The sequence below is a fragment of the Dama dama genome, chromosome 26 (assembly GCF_033118175.1).
Source record: "Dama dama isolate Ldn47 chromosome 26, ASM3311817v1, whole genome shotgun sequence".
NCBI classification, from domain to species: Eukaryota; Metazoa; Chordata; class Mammalia; order Artiodactyla; family Cervidae; genus Dama; species Dama dama.
In genome coordinates this window covers 21,363,358-21,377,093 of record NC_083706.1, presented here as the reverse complement: position 1 = coordinate 21,377,093, position 13,736 = coordinate 21,363,358, and the positions used below count along the sequence as shown (strand labels likewise).

Below are 13,736 nucleotides of genomic sequence, written 5' to 3'. Positions count from 1 at the left end.
TCACTCAATAAAGTTTTGTGATATGGAGAAAGAAAGAAAGGAAACGTTACCTTATTTCATTTTGCTTTATTTTTCTCTAAATTAATTCCTTTGAAAGCCATATATTAAAAACAGTCTGTAAATATGTCACATTTGGGGGTATTTCCAGACTAGTGGTTCTTAGTATTTCTTTGTGAAAGTATTAAAATTATACACCCAAACCTATTCATTTCATTTGTGCCTGCTTGTATTGCTTTTAAATTTATCCCCATTCCAGTGACCTAATACATGTTGATCAATCCTATTTACTTCTAATTTTTTTAAACTACTGATTTCATATATACTCAATATATATAATCACATATATGCATGCATAGAGATGTATGCTATGCATACATGTATGTGTGCACATGTGTGTATGTGTATAGATTATATATTATTGAACTCATCTGATATTGTGAAGGTGATTTCAAAACATCTAAATACTATTCATTAAGGAATTCTTCTTAATTTTCTATAGCTTTTTTATCACATAATAAATTTCTTTAAAGTCTGCTTCTTGATTGTTCATTCTTTTTCAGTGATTGTTTTATTGTTGAACTACATTTATACCTTTAAAATAAAATCCATTGTTATATGTTTATATAAAAATATACTTTTTAAATGATTTTAAGAATAAGGCATGACATTTTAGGAAACAGAAGGACAAAAGAAGAAAATAAAATCACCAGTTATCTTATCACATTAAATTTTTTTCTGGTAAGTACTGTATTTCCACTATTCATGTACATATAGGCTCAGGCACACATATATATGTGAATCTGTATTTATCTGTGATAAAGTGATATATAGATATAGATGCATATATGCATAGGTACACATGTGTATAGTCTAACAGATTATTACATTTTACTCATTGCCCTGAAATTACACCAGAGCATTGCTCCAAATCTGAGACTAAATGTGACCCAATGAACCCTACATAGTTTAAAGTGAGCTGCTAGACTGTATATGCAGGACTTGGAACATGATGTCCTGCAAGCTGTGGCAACAGCGATGGCCAGTGTTGTATCTTGGAAGCCAAAGGAAACTTGATACTAGTGAAGTCAGGAGCAAGTGTGCTACAGCATTTCATCTCACCTCAGGTCGAGAAGGAGGAAGATTGAGAAGTTAGCAAGGGGAGGAGAGAAGATTTATTTTTCAGAAAGTTAACCACATCCTCTGAGTTTTCTGTCTCCAAAATTATGAGTAAAGGGAGTTGGGTTCTTTTTTCTCACCTCAGGTTTTGAGATGAGGTTTTCAAGTAATCCATTTGGAGATCATGTCATTGGGCTGTGGGAGTTTGAGGAAAATAGGAGCTAGTATTTGACACATATCTACAAAGTCAAGAAGTAGGAGGTTATGATGGAAGAAGCTCTCCGCCTGGGGTGAGTGATACTGGGAATAAACTACATTTCCGTCAATGACTCAGCATATATGTGGGTTCTCCGCAGACAAGATATGAACTTGAGGGAGGAGAAGGGCACTTGACTAATCGGTGTATTTTCTGAAACCCAAGAGCTGAAGGCAATAGTTGTACGTGGCTAGCTTTTGGCAAGGAAACTGTAATATCATTCATAAATAGGATGATTTCTAAGTAATATGAAGAAGTATTCCATGAATGAATGAGTCAGTGTTTAACTTTTGCCACGTCTAAATTACAGAGATATTAGCAATGGAAGACAGTGTATATACTTCTTATTCCCTTTTCTCCCTGGACCTTATGCTAAAGTGAAAAAGAAAAGTTAGTGTGTTGGGGAAGGAGACACAGAGAGTTAGTAATTAAAAAGTCAACCATACTTTCTGCTTCTCTGTTGTAAACTTGGAAGCCTCTTTAGGGCTTTAGCAGTTCAGTTCAGTTCTGTCCAGTAGCTCAGTCGTGTCTGACTCTTTGTGACCCCATGGACTGCAGCTAACCAGGCTTCCCTGTGCATCACCAACACTCGGAGCTTGCTCAGACTCATGTCCATAGAGTTGGTGATGCCATCCAAACGTCTCATCCTCTGTCATCCCCTTCTCCTCCTGCCTTCAATCTCTCCCAGAATCAGGGTCTTTTCCAAGGAGCCAGTTCTTCACATCAAGTGGCCAAAGTATTGAAGCTTCAGCTTCAGCATCAGTCCTTCCAATGAATATTCAGAATTGATTTCCTTTAGGATTGACTGGTTTGATCTCCTTGCAGTCCAGGGGACTCTCAAGAGTCTTCTCCAACACCACAGATCAAAAGCATCAATTCTTTGGTGCTCAGCTTTCTTTATGGCCCAACTCTAACATCCCCATACATAACTACTGGAAAAACCATAGCTTTGACTAGATGGACCTTTGTTGGCAAAGTAATGTCTCTGCTTTTCAATATGCTGGCTAAGTTTGTCATAGTTTTTCTTCCAAGGAGCGAGAGTCCTTTAATTTCATGGCTGCAGTCACCATCAGCAATGATTTTGGAGCCCAAGAAAATAAAGTCTCTCACTGGTTCCATTGTTTCCCCATCTACTTGCAATGAAGTGATGGGAATGGATGCCATGATCTTCTTTTTTAAGAATGTTGAGTTTTAAGCCAACTTTTCACTCTCCTGTTTCACTTTCATTAAGAGGCTTTTTAGTTCCTCTTCACTTTCTGCCATAAGGGTGATGTCATCTGCATAGCTGAGGTTATTGATATTTCTCCCAGCAATCTTGATTCCAGGTTGTGATTCATCCAGCCTGGCATTTCTCATGATGTACTCTGCATATAAGTTAAATAAACAGGGTGACAAAACATGGCCTTGATGTACTCCCTTCCTGCTTTGGAACCAGTCTGTTGTTCCATGTGCAGTTCTAACTGTTGCTTCTTGACCTGCATACAGATTTCTCAGGAGGCAGGTCAGGTGGTCTGGTATTCCCATCACTTTAAGAATTTTCTACAGTTTTTTTTTTTTTTTTTTTTTTGATCCACACAATCAAAGTCTTTAGCACAGTAATGAAGCAGAAGTAGATGTTTTTCTGGAATTCTCTTGCTTTTTCTATGATCCAGGAGATGTCGGCAGTTTGATCTCTGGTTCCTCTGCCTTTTCTCCAGCTTGAACATCTGGAAGTTCTCAGTTCACTTACTATTGAAGCCTCACTTGGAGAATTTTGAGCATTACTTTGCTAGTGTGTGATGAATGCAACTGTGTGGTAGTCTGAGCACTCTTTGGCATTTCTTTGGGATTGAAATGAAAACTGACATTTTCCAGTCCTGTGATCACTACTGAGTTTTCCAGATTTGCTGGCATATTAAGTGCAGCATCTTTAACAGCATCATCTTTTAGGATTTAAAATAGTCCAGCTGGCATATGCCATCAGTTCCACTGGCTTTGTTCATAGAGCTGCTTCCTGAGGCCCAGCATAGAGCCACCAAGCAGACAAACTACAAACTGGAGAACAATTATACCAAAGAAGTTCTTGCACTGTTTCAAAAGTTCTAGGACCCACAACAGATTTCCCAACCTGGTGATCTAGCAAAGGTACTAAAAACCCCCAGGGAATTTTACTTTGAAGTCCAGTGTGATTTGATTACAGAATTTCCACATGACCGGGGAAACAGACTCTTGGAGGGCACAAACAAAACCTTGTGCACATCAGGACCCAGGAGTAAGGAGCTGTGACCCCACAAGAGATGGAGCCAGACTTGCCTGTGAATGTCCAGGAGTCTGCAGTGGAGACATGGATCGACAGTGGCCTTCCATGGGGTCAGGGGCTCTGAATACAACAGTCCTGGAAGATCAAGCATGCTGGCATAAGTCCTTTTGTAGGTGGTTGCCATTACTGGAGGGAACACTGTCCTGCCCATCAACAGAAAATTGGATTAAAGGTTTACTGAGCATGGCCCCACCCATCAGAACAAGATCCAGATTCCACCACAGCCACTCTCACCCATCAAGAAGCTTCCACAAGCCCATTATCTTTATCCATCAGAGGGAAGGCAGAATGAAAACCACAATCACAGAAAATGAATCAAACTGATCACATGGATCACAGCCTTGTCTAACTCAATGAAACTATGAGCCATGCCATGTAGGACCACCCAAGATGGACAGGTCATGGTGGAGAGTTCTGACAAAATGTGGTCCACTGGAGATGGAATGGCAAACCCATTTTGGGCAAACCCAAAATACTCCAGTATTCTTGCCTTGAGACTCCCATGAACAGTATGAAAAGGCAAAAAGATATGACACTGAAAGATGAACTCCCCAGGTCGGTAGGTGCCCAATATGCTACTGGAGATCAGTGGAGAAATAACTCCAGAAAGAATGAAGAGACTGAATCAAAGCAAAAACAACACCCAGTGGTGGGTGTGACTGGTGATGGAAGCAAGGTCTGATACTGTAAAGAGCAATACTGCATAGGAACCTGGAATGTTAGGTCCGTGAATCAAGGCAAATTGAAAGTGGTCAAAAAGGAGATGGCAAGAGTGATCATCAACATTTTAGGAATCAGTGAACTAAAATGTACAAGAATGGGTGAATTTAATTCAGATGACCATTATATTTACTACTGTGGGCCAAGAGTCCCTTAGAAGAATAGAGGAGTCCTCATAGTCAACAATAGAGTCCAAAATACAGTAACTTGGGTGCAATCTCAAAAATTACAGAATGATCTCTGTTCATTTCAAAGGCAAACCTTTCAATATCACAGTAATCCAAGGCTATGCTCCAACACTAATGCCAAAGACGCTGAAATTGAACAGATCTACGAAGACCTACAAGACCTTCTAGAACTAACACCAAAGAAAAAGCTGTCCTTTTCATAATAGGGGACTGGAATGTAAAAGTAGGTAGTCAAGAGATATCTGGAGTAACAGGCAAGTTTGACCTTGGAGTACAAAATGAAGCAGTGCGAAGGCTAACAGTTTTGCCTGGCAAATGCACTGGTCATAGCAAACACCCTCTTCCAACAAAACAAGAAATAACTCCACATGGACATCACCAGATGGTCAATACTGAAATCAGATTGATTATATTCTTTGCAGCCAAAGACGGAGAAGTTCTATACAGTCGGCCAAAACAAGACCAGGAGCTGATTGTGGCCTAGATCATGAACTCCTTATTGCAAAATTCACACTTGAATTAAATAGAGCAGAGAAAACCACTAGATCATGCAAGTATGATCTAAATCAAATCCCTGATAATTATTCAGTGGAAGTGACAAATAGATTCAGGGGATTAGATCTGATAGACAGAGTGCCTGAAGAACTATGGATGGAGGTTTGTAACATTGTACAGGAGTTGGTGATCAAAACCATCCCCAAGAAAAAGAAATGCAAATAAGCAAAATGGTTGTCTGAGGAGGCCTCACAAATAGCTGAGAAAAGAAGAGAAGCAAAAGGCCAAGGAGAAAAGGAACCATATATCCATCTGAATGCAAAGTTCCAAAGAATAGCAAGGAGAGATAAGAAAGCCTTCCTAAGTGATCAGTGCAAATAAATAGAGGAAAACAATAAAATGGGAAAGACTGAGATCTCTTCAAGAAAATTAGATACCAAGGGAACATTTCATGCAAAAATGGGCTCAATAAAGGACAGAGATGGTATGGACCTAACAGAAGCAGAAGATATTAAGAAGAGGTGGCAAGAATACACAGAAGAACTATACAAAAAAGATTTTATTGACCCAGATAACCACGACGGTGTGATCACTCACCTACAGCCAGACATCCTGGAGTGGGAGTCAAGAGGGCTTGAGGCAACTACAGGACAAAGTCTCAAACTAGGAAAGGACTCAGAGGTTTGGTGGTTATTCTACAGAAGTGTATTTTTATGAATTATTTGGTCACTGAAAGCTATGGGATTTCCCCAAGATTTTATGCAGAGTTAGAACAACCATTAGTTCAGAGAGATTTGAAGGGGTATAAAAGAGCAAGCATGAAGTTGGTTCTGGTCTTATCCTATCAAATCTAACTTGCTCAATAAATTATTTATAACTGTGTGTGTGTTTGCATATCATGTGTGCATATCTCATGTACAAATATGTATGTTTGCAAATGTGCAATGCAATTATCTCCTCCTTTTGAATATCAAGTTTTTTTAATTTCCAAATATAAGCAAGTATGTTATCAATTTCATATAATTTTTGTCATACCACTGTCCCACTCCTTGTATTTCCTAAAATTTATGTGGAGGTGCTTGTTTTCTCCTTTAAATTTCCACTGCTTTCATGCTTGTTACTCTTTATTCCTGTATTTCACCATTTTGTTTTATTTTTTTTTTATATAAAAAGTTGTACACAATGAACACATATGGTTTGCTGAGTTTGGTCATAAGTGTACACCCATGAAAGCATCAGCAGTCTGTGTCAGAAACCTCGTTCATCACCTCCAAAAGTTTTCTTCCAACCTCTTTATTATTGTTGCTCACTCTTTCTTAAATTACGTTAGGTTTTCAGTCACCCTAAGTCATAGGAGAATTCCATGGACAGAGGAGCCTGGAGGGCTACAGTCATTGTTTCAAAGAGTTGGACATGACTGAGCAACCTAACACTTTCACATCCACTTTAGCTCTTCTCACTTCAGTTGCATCAGATTGCTCTGATCTTTAGAGCCCCACCCCAATGTATGAATTCAGTTTGTTCTTTTCAATTTTTCAAGGAAACACTAGTAGTTGTACCCTTGGGTAAACATGAATTTGCTGAAGGTCTAGTAATAATAGCTGGGAACAGGAAGTGAATGTTCTAAATTCTCATGTTTAATGATTCTTGACCCTTAACCCTTTTCAGGTTTTATCATCACATAAAACTAATGCTTTTCTATCCAGGATTGTCTCATATTGGTTATTGCTTAATGACAATAAAAAGAGTGATAATAATAACAAACTATTAATTTAAGTAATAAATAATTGAATTAAGTTATTAATTTAATGAATTCAAAATGCTCATTCTCATAGTTTAGTTATGTAGTTTTAAGCTTGGAAGGCCTGACCTGCCTTGAAGTAAGATCCACTTATAATTTATTCTGTATCTTTATGTGTTTTCTTATTTAACTCTCTATTCCATGAGGAATTTATTTTGTGCATTGCATGAGATGAGGATCAAACTTTATAAAAACTGGTCCATATGTTTCTCAGTACTATATATTTGCTAGACTATTATTTACCCATATGTATTGGAGGCAGTTTCTTGATTTTTTATTCCATTTCTTTGGTTTACCTGAGTTGTCTTAATGTAAAATCAGTAACTTACAATGCAGTATTTTCTAATACATCTTTTTTTAAACTTATTTTTTTTGTTGAACAATAATTGCTTTACAGAATTTTATTGTTTTCTGTCAAACCTCAACATTAATCAGCCATAGGTATACATATATACCCTACCTTTTGAACCTCCCTCCCATCTCCCTCCCCATCCCACCCCTCTAGGTAGATGCAGAGCCCCTGTTTGAGTTTCCTGAGGCATACAGCTAATTCCCATTGGCTATCTATTTTACATATGGTAATGTAAATTTCCATGTTACTCTTTCCATACATCTCACCCTCTCCTCCCCTCTCCCCATGTCCATAAGTCTATTCTCTATGTCTGTTTCTCCATTGCTGCCCTGTAAATAAATTCTTCAGAACCAGTTTTATAGACTCCATTCTAATACATCTTATATTTTTCTTTTCATCTATAATTGTTGAAGTTCTTGTCTTATTCTTTCAAATTAATTTTTTTAAAAATGTTAATTTTTTGTATAAATATCTGATGGGGCTTTTGGCTGAAATTATGTTGAACTTAAATATTAATTTTGAAGAATATAAATTTTTTGATACTTAGATTTCCCAACTTGATAAATCATTTGATATGCCATTTAGTTAAATCTTCTCATTAAAATCATGTATCTTTCTAACAATTTTTCATGCAGTTGTGATGTTTCATCATATTAGAGGCCCTTCCTTGAGATTTAGAAATATTCAGCACTGTGGTACTTTCTCTGGTGTAGGATTTATGTATTTTTGTGGGGCTTCCCAGGTGGTGAGAGTGGAAACAAATTGGTCTGTCAATAAAGGAGACAAGAGAAACATGGGTTTGATCACTAGGTCAGAAGGACCCCTTGGAAGAGGAAATGACAACACACTCCAATATTCTTGCCTGGAATATTTGATGGATAGAGAAGTCTGGCGGGCTATAGTCTATGGAGTCATGAAGAGTCGAACATGACTGAGCACAAACACACATATGTGAGTAAAACCAGAGGGTATGTCTTTTAACATGGTGATCTTCTTTTAGTCAAGTCTCTCAACCAGAAAGCACTTCTTTATTGTTATGTTCTAAGTACTATTGTAAGTACTGCATATAAATCAGCAGCAAAACATCTTAGTGGATGTTTTGATACCACATTTAATATTATATTCTGCTAGGAGTAAATGATATAGAACGTTAGAGCATAGTAAGCTACGAAAAAAAGAATAAAGCAAGATGTGTGTGTTTGTGTGCTCAGTCACACCTGACCCTTTGCCACCCCATGAACTGTAGCCTGCCAGGCTCCTCTGTCCATGGAGTTTTTGAGGTGAGAATTCAGGAATGGGTTGCCATTTCCTCCTCCAGGGGATCTTCCCGACCCGGGATCAAACCCACTGTCTCCTGCCCTGGCAGGGAGATCTCTTACCACTAGTGCCACCTAGGAAGCCCCATAAGAAAGATTAAGAGTATGAAGGGAATAGAATAAATTTAAATAGAGTGGTCATAGTATGCCTCACTGAAAAGACAGCGCTTTTCCAAAGACTTGAATGGGTAAGAGGAGCTACGTAGAGACCAGGAAGAAGTGTTCCAGGCCAGGGAGAGAGATGGTACAAATCTTGAGATAGGAATGTCCCTGATGTGCTTGAGAGTAAGCCGGACAGCCAGAATAGTTGGAATATAGTTGGTGAAGGAGACAAAGGGGATGAGATCAGAGGAAATGAGGAAGTCATTTGTTAGGTCTTTGTAGGTCGTTGTAGTGATTTTCACTTAACTTTTCATGAGATGTGAAACAACTGGAGGATTGAGTAGGGGAATGAAATAAACCATCTTACATCTTAAACTCATATGACCTTTGTGATGCTTTAAGACAGTAGGGGAGCAAGGATGGAAAACGGGGGGACCAACTGGGGGTCATGCCCCCATTATACTGTCCTGAGCCAGGGTGATAGCAATGGAGGTAATAAGAAATGGTAAGTTCCAAAAGTATTTTGAGTGCAAAGTCAAAAATATTTCTTCTGGATTGCATTTTTTCTTCTACTTTCAATAAGGGAACTTCATTTTATAACTTCTTTACTGCTGACTTTTAAAATTTAGCTTATTTCTACTTGGGTTCTCTTAATAACATAATTTTCTTCCCTTGGACTTTCCATTCAGTTCAGTTCAGTTGCTCAGTCGTGTCCGACTCTTTGCAACCCCATGGACTGCAGCACGCCGGGCATCTTTGTCCATCACCAACTCCCAGAGCCTACTCAAACTCATGTCTGTTGAGTCTGTTATTCCATCCAACCATCTCATCCTCTGCCATCCCCTTCTCCTCCTGCCTTCAATCTTTCCCAGCATCAGGGTCTTTTCAAATGAGTCAGTTCTTCACATCAGGTGGCCAAAGTATTGGAGTTTTGGCTTCAGCATCAGTCCTTCCAGTGAATATTCAGGGCTGATTTCCTTTAGGATGGACTGGTTTGATATCCTTGCTGTCCCTTGGACTTTATATGGGTGTAGTTCTCTTTTTAAAATATTGAAAATTTAATTTTAGCTATAACTAAAAAAAAAAAAAGAAAGAAAAAAATCTGGGAACTTGGAGAACATAATTCTTTTTCCTGGCTCTGTTACTAGTTGGCATGTCATCTGGGATAATCTTAGCATCCTTGACTATAAAATAAAGTTGGAGTTAATGATTAGTACTATTTCTTTGAACCTAAGTATTCTACAAATCTCTGATCCCATATTTATACAATGGTCAGTAAAGAGTTAAAAGTAACTGAAAAATATTCATTTGAGTTGCATGAAATATCAACATGTTGCTTTGCCATAGCAGAATAATTTTAAAGAGATGAAACAGAAGTATCCAAAAAATAAGCTTATGGTACTTTGGTGCAATGGTCATCTCCCAGACAACATTGCCTGTAAGAGGAGTCCTTATCTATAATGCTTGATTTAATGTGGCCTGTTTTGGCTTCTTAATTCTGCACTTAGTAGGATTTGGCCCATTTTCTCTTCTCTGTTTTCATGCTTCTCTGGAAAGACTTTCCCAGGAATTGCCTCTTTTCAGAATCATCCTTTCCTATTTCAAGCCTGATGTTCCAAAGCTCGTTTTATTGTGGTTGTATCATTCCATTAGATGTGCATGCAAAAGTATCCCCATCACCTTTTTATCTTCTTAATCTTAAAATATCCCTGTATTTGATGCCTGTCTTGAAATTTCTTTCTAGAGCTACCAATTCCTTCTCTATGTTGCTCCTGAAACTCATTCCTCATGTGTAACTTGTCTCTGTTCTCACCTAGATCATGCAATGCATTTGTTTCTGTGCAGTGGTGCAGTCTAGTCCTTCCAGAAGCGAACTCAATTTGTTTTCAAAGGAATATAACAATATTGTTTTCCCCATCTCAAGGGTGTTACATTTGTGACTCTATTTGGCATTGAGAGACCAGAATTAAAATACTAAGAGGCTATGGAATGAAAGGCAGAAATAGCTTGTTCTTGCAAATGGAAAGAAATTTACTCCTATTTAGCTAAAAGCACAAGACCTTTGTAATCAAACATTTAACATTATGACCAGACCAAGAAAAAAGTGTACTTGCTAGTTATAATTGGTTCAACTCACAGAAGTGGATTTCTCATTGTCTGAGCAGCTACAGGAAATATGGCTAATAAAAGCAAATGTCAACCTGACTGAAGCTGTTCTGTAAAGCCCTGCCAGACCTCTCTGTACAACTATTATTTCCTATTATGAAAACTCTTAAGTCATGGTTAAAAGGTAATCAGTGTTCAAGAGAGTGGTCTGTAGAGGTAAGCAGTAATTCAGATTTGATTGGCAGCATAGGCTTTTCAGGGAATAGTTCAAAATAAGGAGCACTTTGAGAGAGCCAGAAACACAATCCAAAATGAAGATTCTCAGAATTTTCCTAACATTGGGTTACTGATAAATATGTTACAAAATTTTCAAGTTGTGTCTTTCCTAGCAGCTTATAGTTAAGAATGCACAGTGGTTTTGTGTACTCCCTCTCGTTTGAGCCCTGTAACACAGCCTTGGGCTATGGGCATCATTGCCACCATTTTATAGCTAAGAAGACTTGCCCAAGGCTCCCAGGTTTGCAGTCAGTCTCAGGGTGAATATTCTCCACGCTCTCCTGCCAGCAGAGCCCCTGAGCTTCTGAGGATCCCAGATGCCTCCTGGAAAGGTAGTATATGAATGACTCTATCGGTTCTCTGCTCTACTGTTCCTTGTATGGAATCCATGTTTATTGTGTCCATCATTGGCCAAATGTAGTGATTGCACCTTCATCACAGGGGGGTTATAAAGACAAAATCCCCCCAAATAACGCATGACTAAAAATGAACATATCACAAGGGAATTAATATTCCCTCACCTAAAAGCTCAATTTCTCCTGTTTTATATGCAGATTTTGTGATTTGAGATAAAGTTGTTTCCTTTAGGTCAAAGATATTGTGATAAGGTACATCAGTAGCATACATTTAAATGCAAATGCATTTTGATTTTTATATAAAAATCGTGTTGTTACATATAGTTGCAGAGAGGGATGTTGTCAACCATTTTCCTCTTTGGATCTGTACTGTTTCTGTAGTTCTGTGTGCTAACCAGATGAGCAAAGATTGTGGTAAGCTAATACACTTGGATTGTATATTGGCATTGTTGCCAACTTTTCTTTGAATTTTATAAAATTAATGTCTCTCTGTTTCTGTTCTGTCTTCCTTCTAAGATAGAGCAGATCTAAGTTTCTGGGTATTCCTCACTTCACCTAGGAGAATTTTCCAGTTTGGAACAAGTAATGAAGTTATCTTGACCATAGTTCCCTTGAAATTCCTTGGAATTTTATTTTTTATTTTACCACCTTACTTGCTAAAATTAATATTGATGTGCATACCTCCTTTGTTAGAATGGAATAATCTGTGCACTAAATACCATATTTCAAAGTGTGTATGACTACCCTCAAAAGATGCTAACTAAGTCTTTGTCTGGAGTTGAACAAGAGAACAAATTTTCAAGACACTTGAAAAAAATCTTCCATAGGAAAAAAATTGAATTATACACAGAACTCATGTAGTTTCAATGCAAAGCTAAATAACTTTAGGACTTACTTCTAAACTACATGCTAGTTCCAGTTCAGTCACTCAGTCATGTCTGACTCTTTGTGACCCCATGAACCACAGCACGCCAGGCCTCCCTGTCCATCACCAACTCCCGGAGTACACCCAAACCCATGTCCAATGAGTTGGTGATGCCATCCAGCCATCTCATCCTCTGTCGTCCCCTTCTCCTCCTGCCCCCAATCCCTCCCAGCATCAGGGTCTTTTCAAATGAGTCAGCTCTTCACATCAGGTGGCCAAAGTACTGGAGTTGCAGCTTCAGCATCAGTCCTTCCAATCAACACCCAGGACTGATCTCCTTTAGGATGGACTGGTTGGATCTCCTTGCAGTCCAAGGGACTCTCAAGAGTCTTCTCCAGCACCACAGTTCAAAAGCATCAATTCTTTGGCACTCAGCATTCTTTATAGTCCAACTCTCACATCCATACATGATGATTGGAAAAACCATAGCCTTGACCAGACAGACCTTCATTGACAAAGTAATGTCTCTGCTTTTTAATATGCTGTCTAGGTTGGTCATACTTTCTTTCCAAGGAGTAAGCATCTTTTAATTTCATGGCTTCAATCACCATTTGCAGTGATTTTGGAGCCCCCCAAAATAAAGTCAGACACTGTTTCCACTGTTTCCCCATCTATTTGCCATTAACTGATGGGATCGGATGCCACGATCTTAGTTTTCTGAATGTTGAGCTTTAAGCCGACTTTTTCACTCTCCTCTTTCACTTTCATCAAGAGGTTCTTTAGCTCCCCTTCACTTTCTGCCATAAGGGTGGTGTCATCTGTATATCTGAGGTTATTGATATTTCTCCCAGCAATCTTGATTCCAGCTTGTGCTTCCTCCAGCCCAGCATTTCTCATGATGTACTCTGCATATAAGTTAAATAAGCAGGGTGACAATATACAACCTTGACGTACTCCTTTCCCTATTTGGAAACAGTGTGTTGTTCCATGTCCAGTTCTAACTGTTGCTTCCTGACCTGCATACAGATTTCTCAAGAGGCAGGTCAGGTGGTCTGGTATTCCCATCTCTTTCAGAATTTCCACAGTTTATTGTGATCCACATAATCAAAGGTTTTGGCATAGTCAATAAAGCAGAAATAGATGTTTTTCTTGAACTGTCTTGCTTTTTCGATGATCCAGTGGATGTTGGCAATTTGATCTCTGGTTCCTCTGCCTTTTCTGAAACCAGCTTGAGCATCTGGAATTTCACGGTTCACGTATTGCTAAAGCCTGGCTTGGAGAATTTTGAACATTATTTGAGTACGATTAGCAACTACATGCTAATCATACTCAATCATTTATCAAACTGTGTATCAGTTGGTTGGGATATGTAGATAAGGCAAAGCAAAACCAACACACAAGAAAAAAAAGCAACCATAATCTAGAATGGTCAGGCCATGTGGATTACTACAGGCTATGGAAAGGACTTTATTCTTCTGTGACTTCTAT

At 38.5% G+C, this 13,736-nt stretch overlaps 1 protein-coding gene across 3 annotated transcripts in view; it reads left to right on the top strand.

The window, feature by feature from the left end:
- The window catches only part of THEMIS (thymocyte selection associated), a 190,898-nt gene that overhangs the window by 97,781 nt on the left and 79,381 nt on the right, over window positions 1-13,736 (top strand). The window lies entirely within an intron of this gene.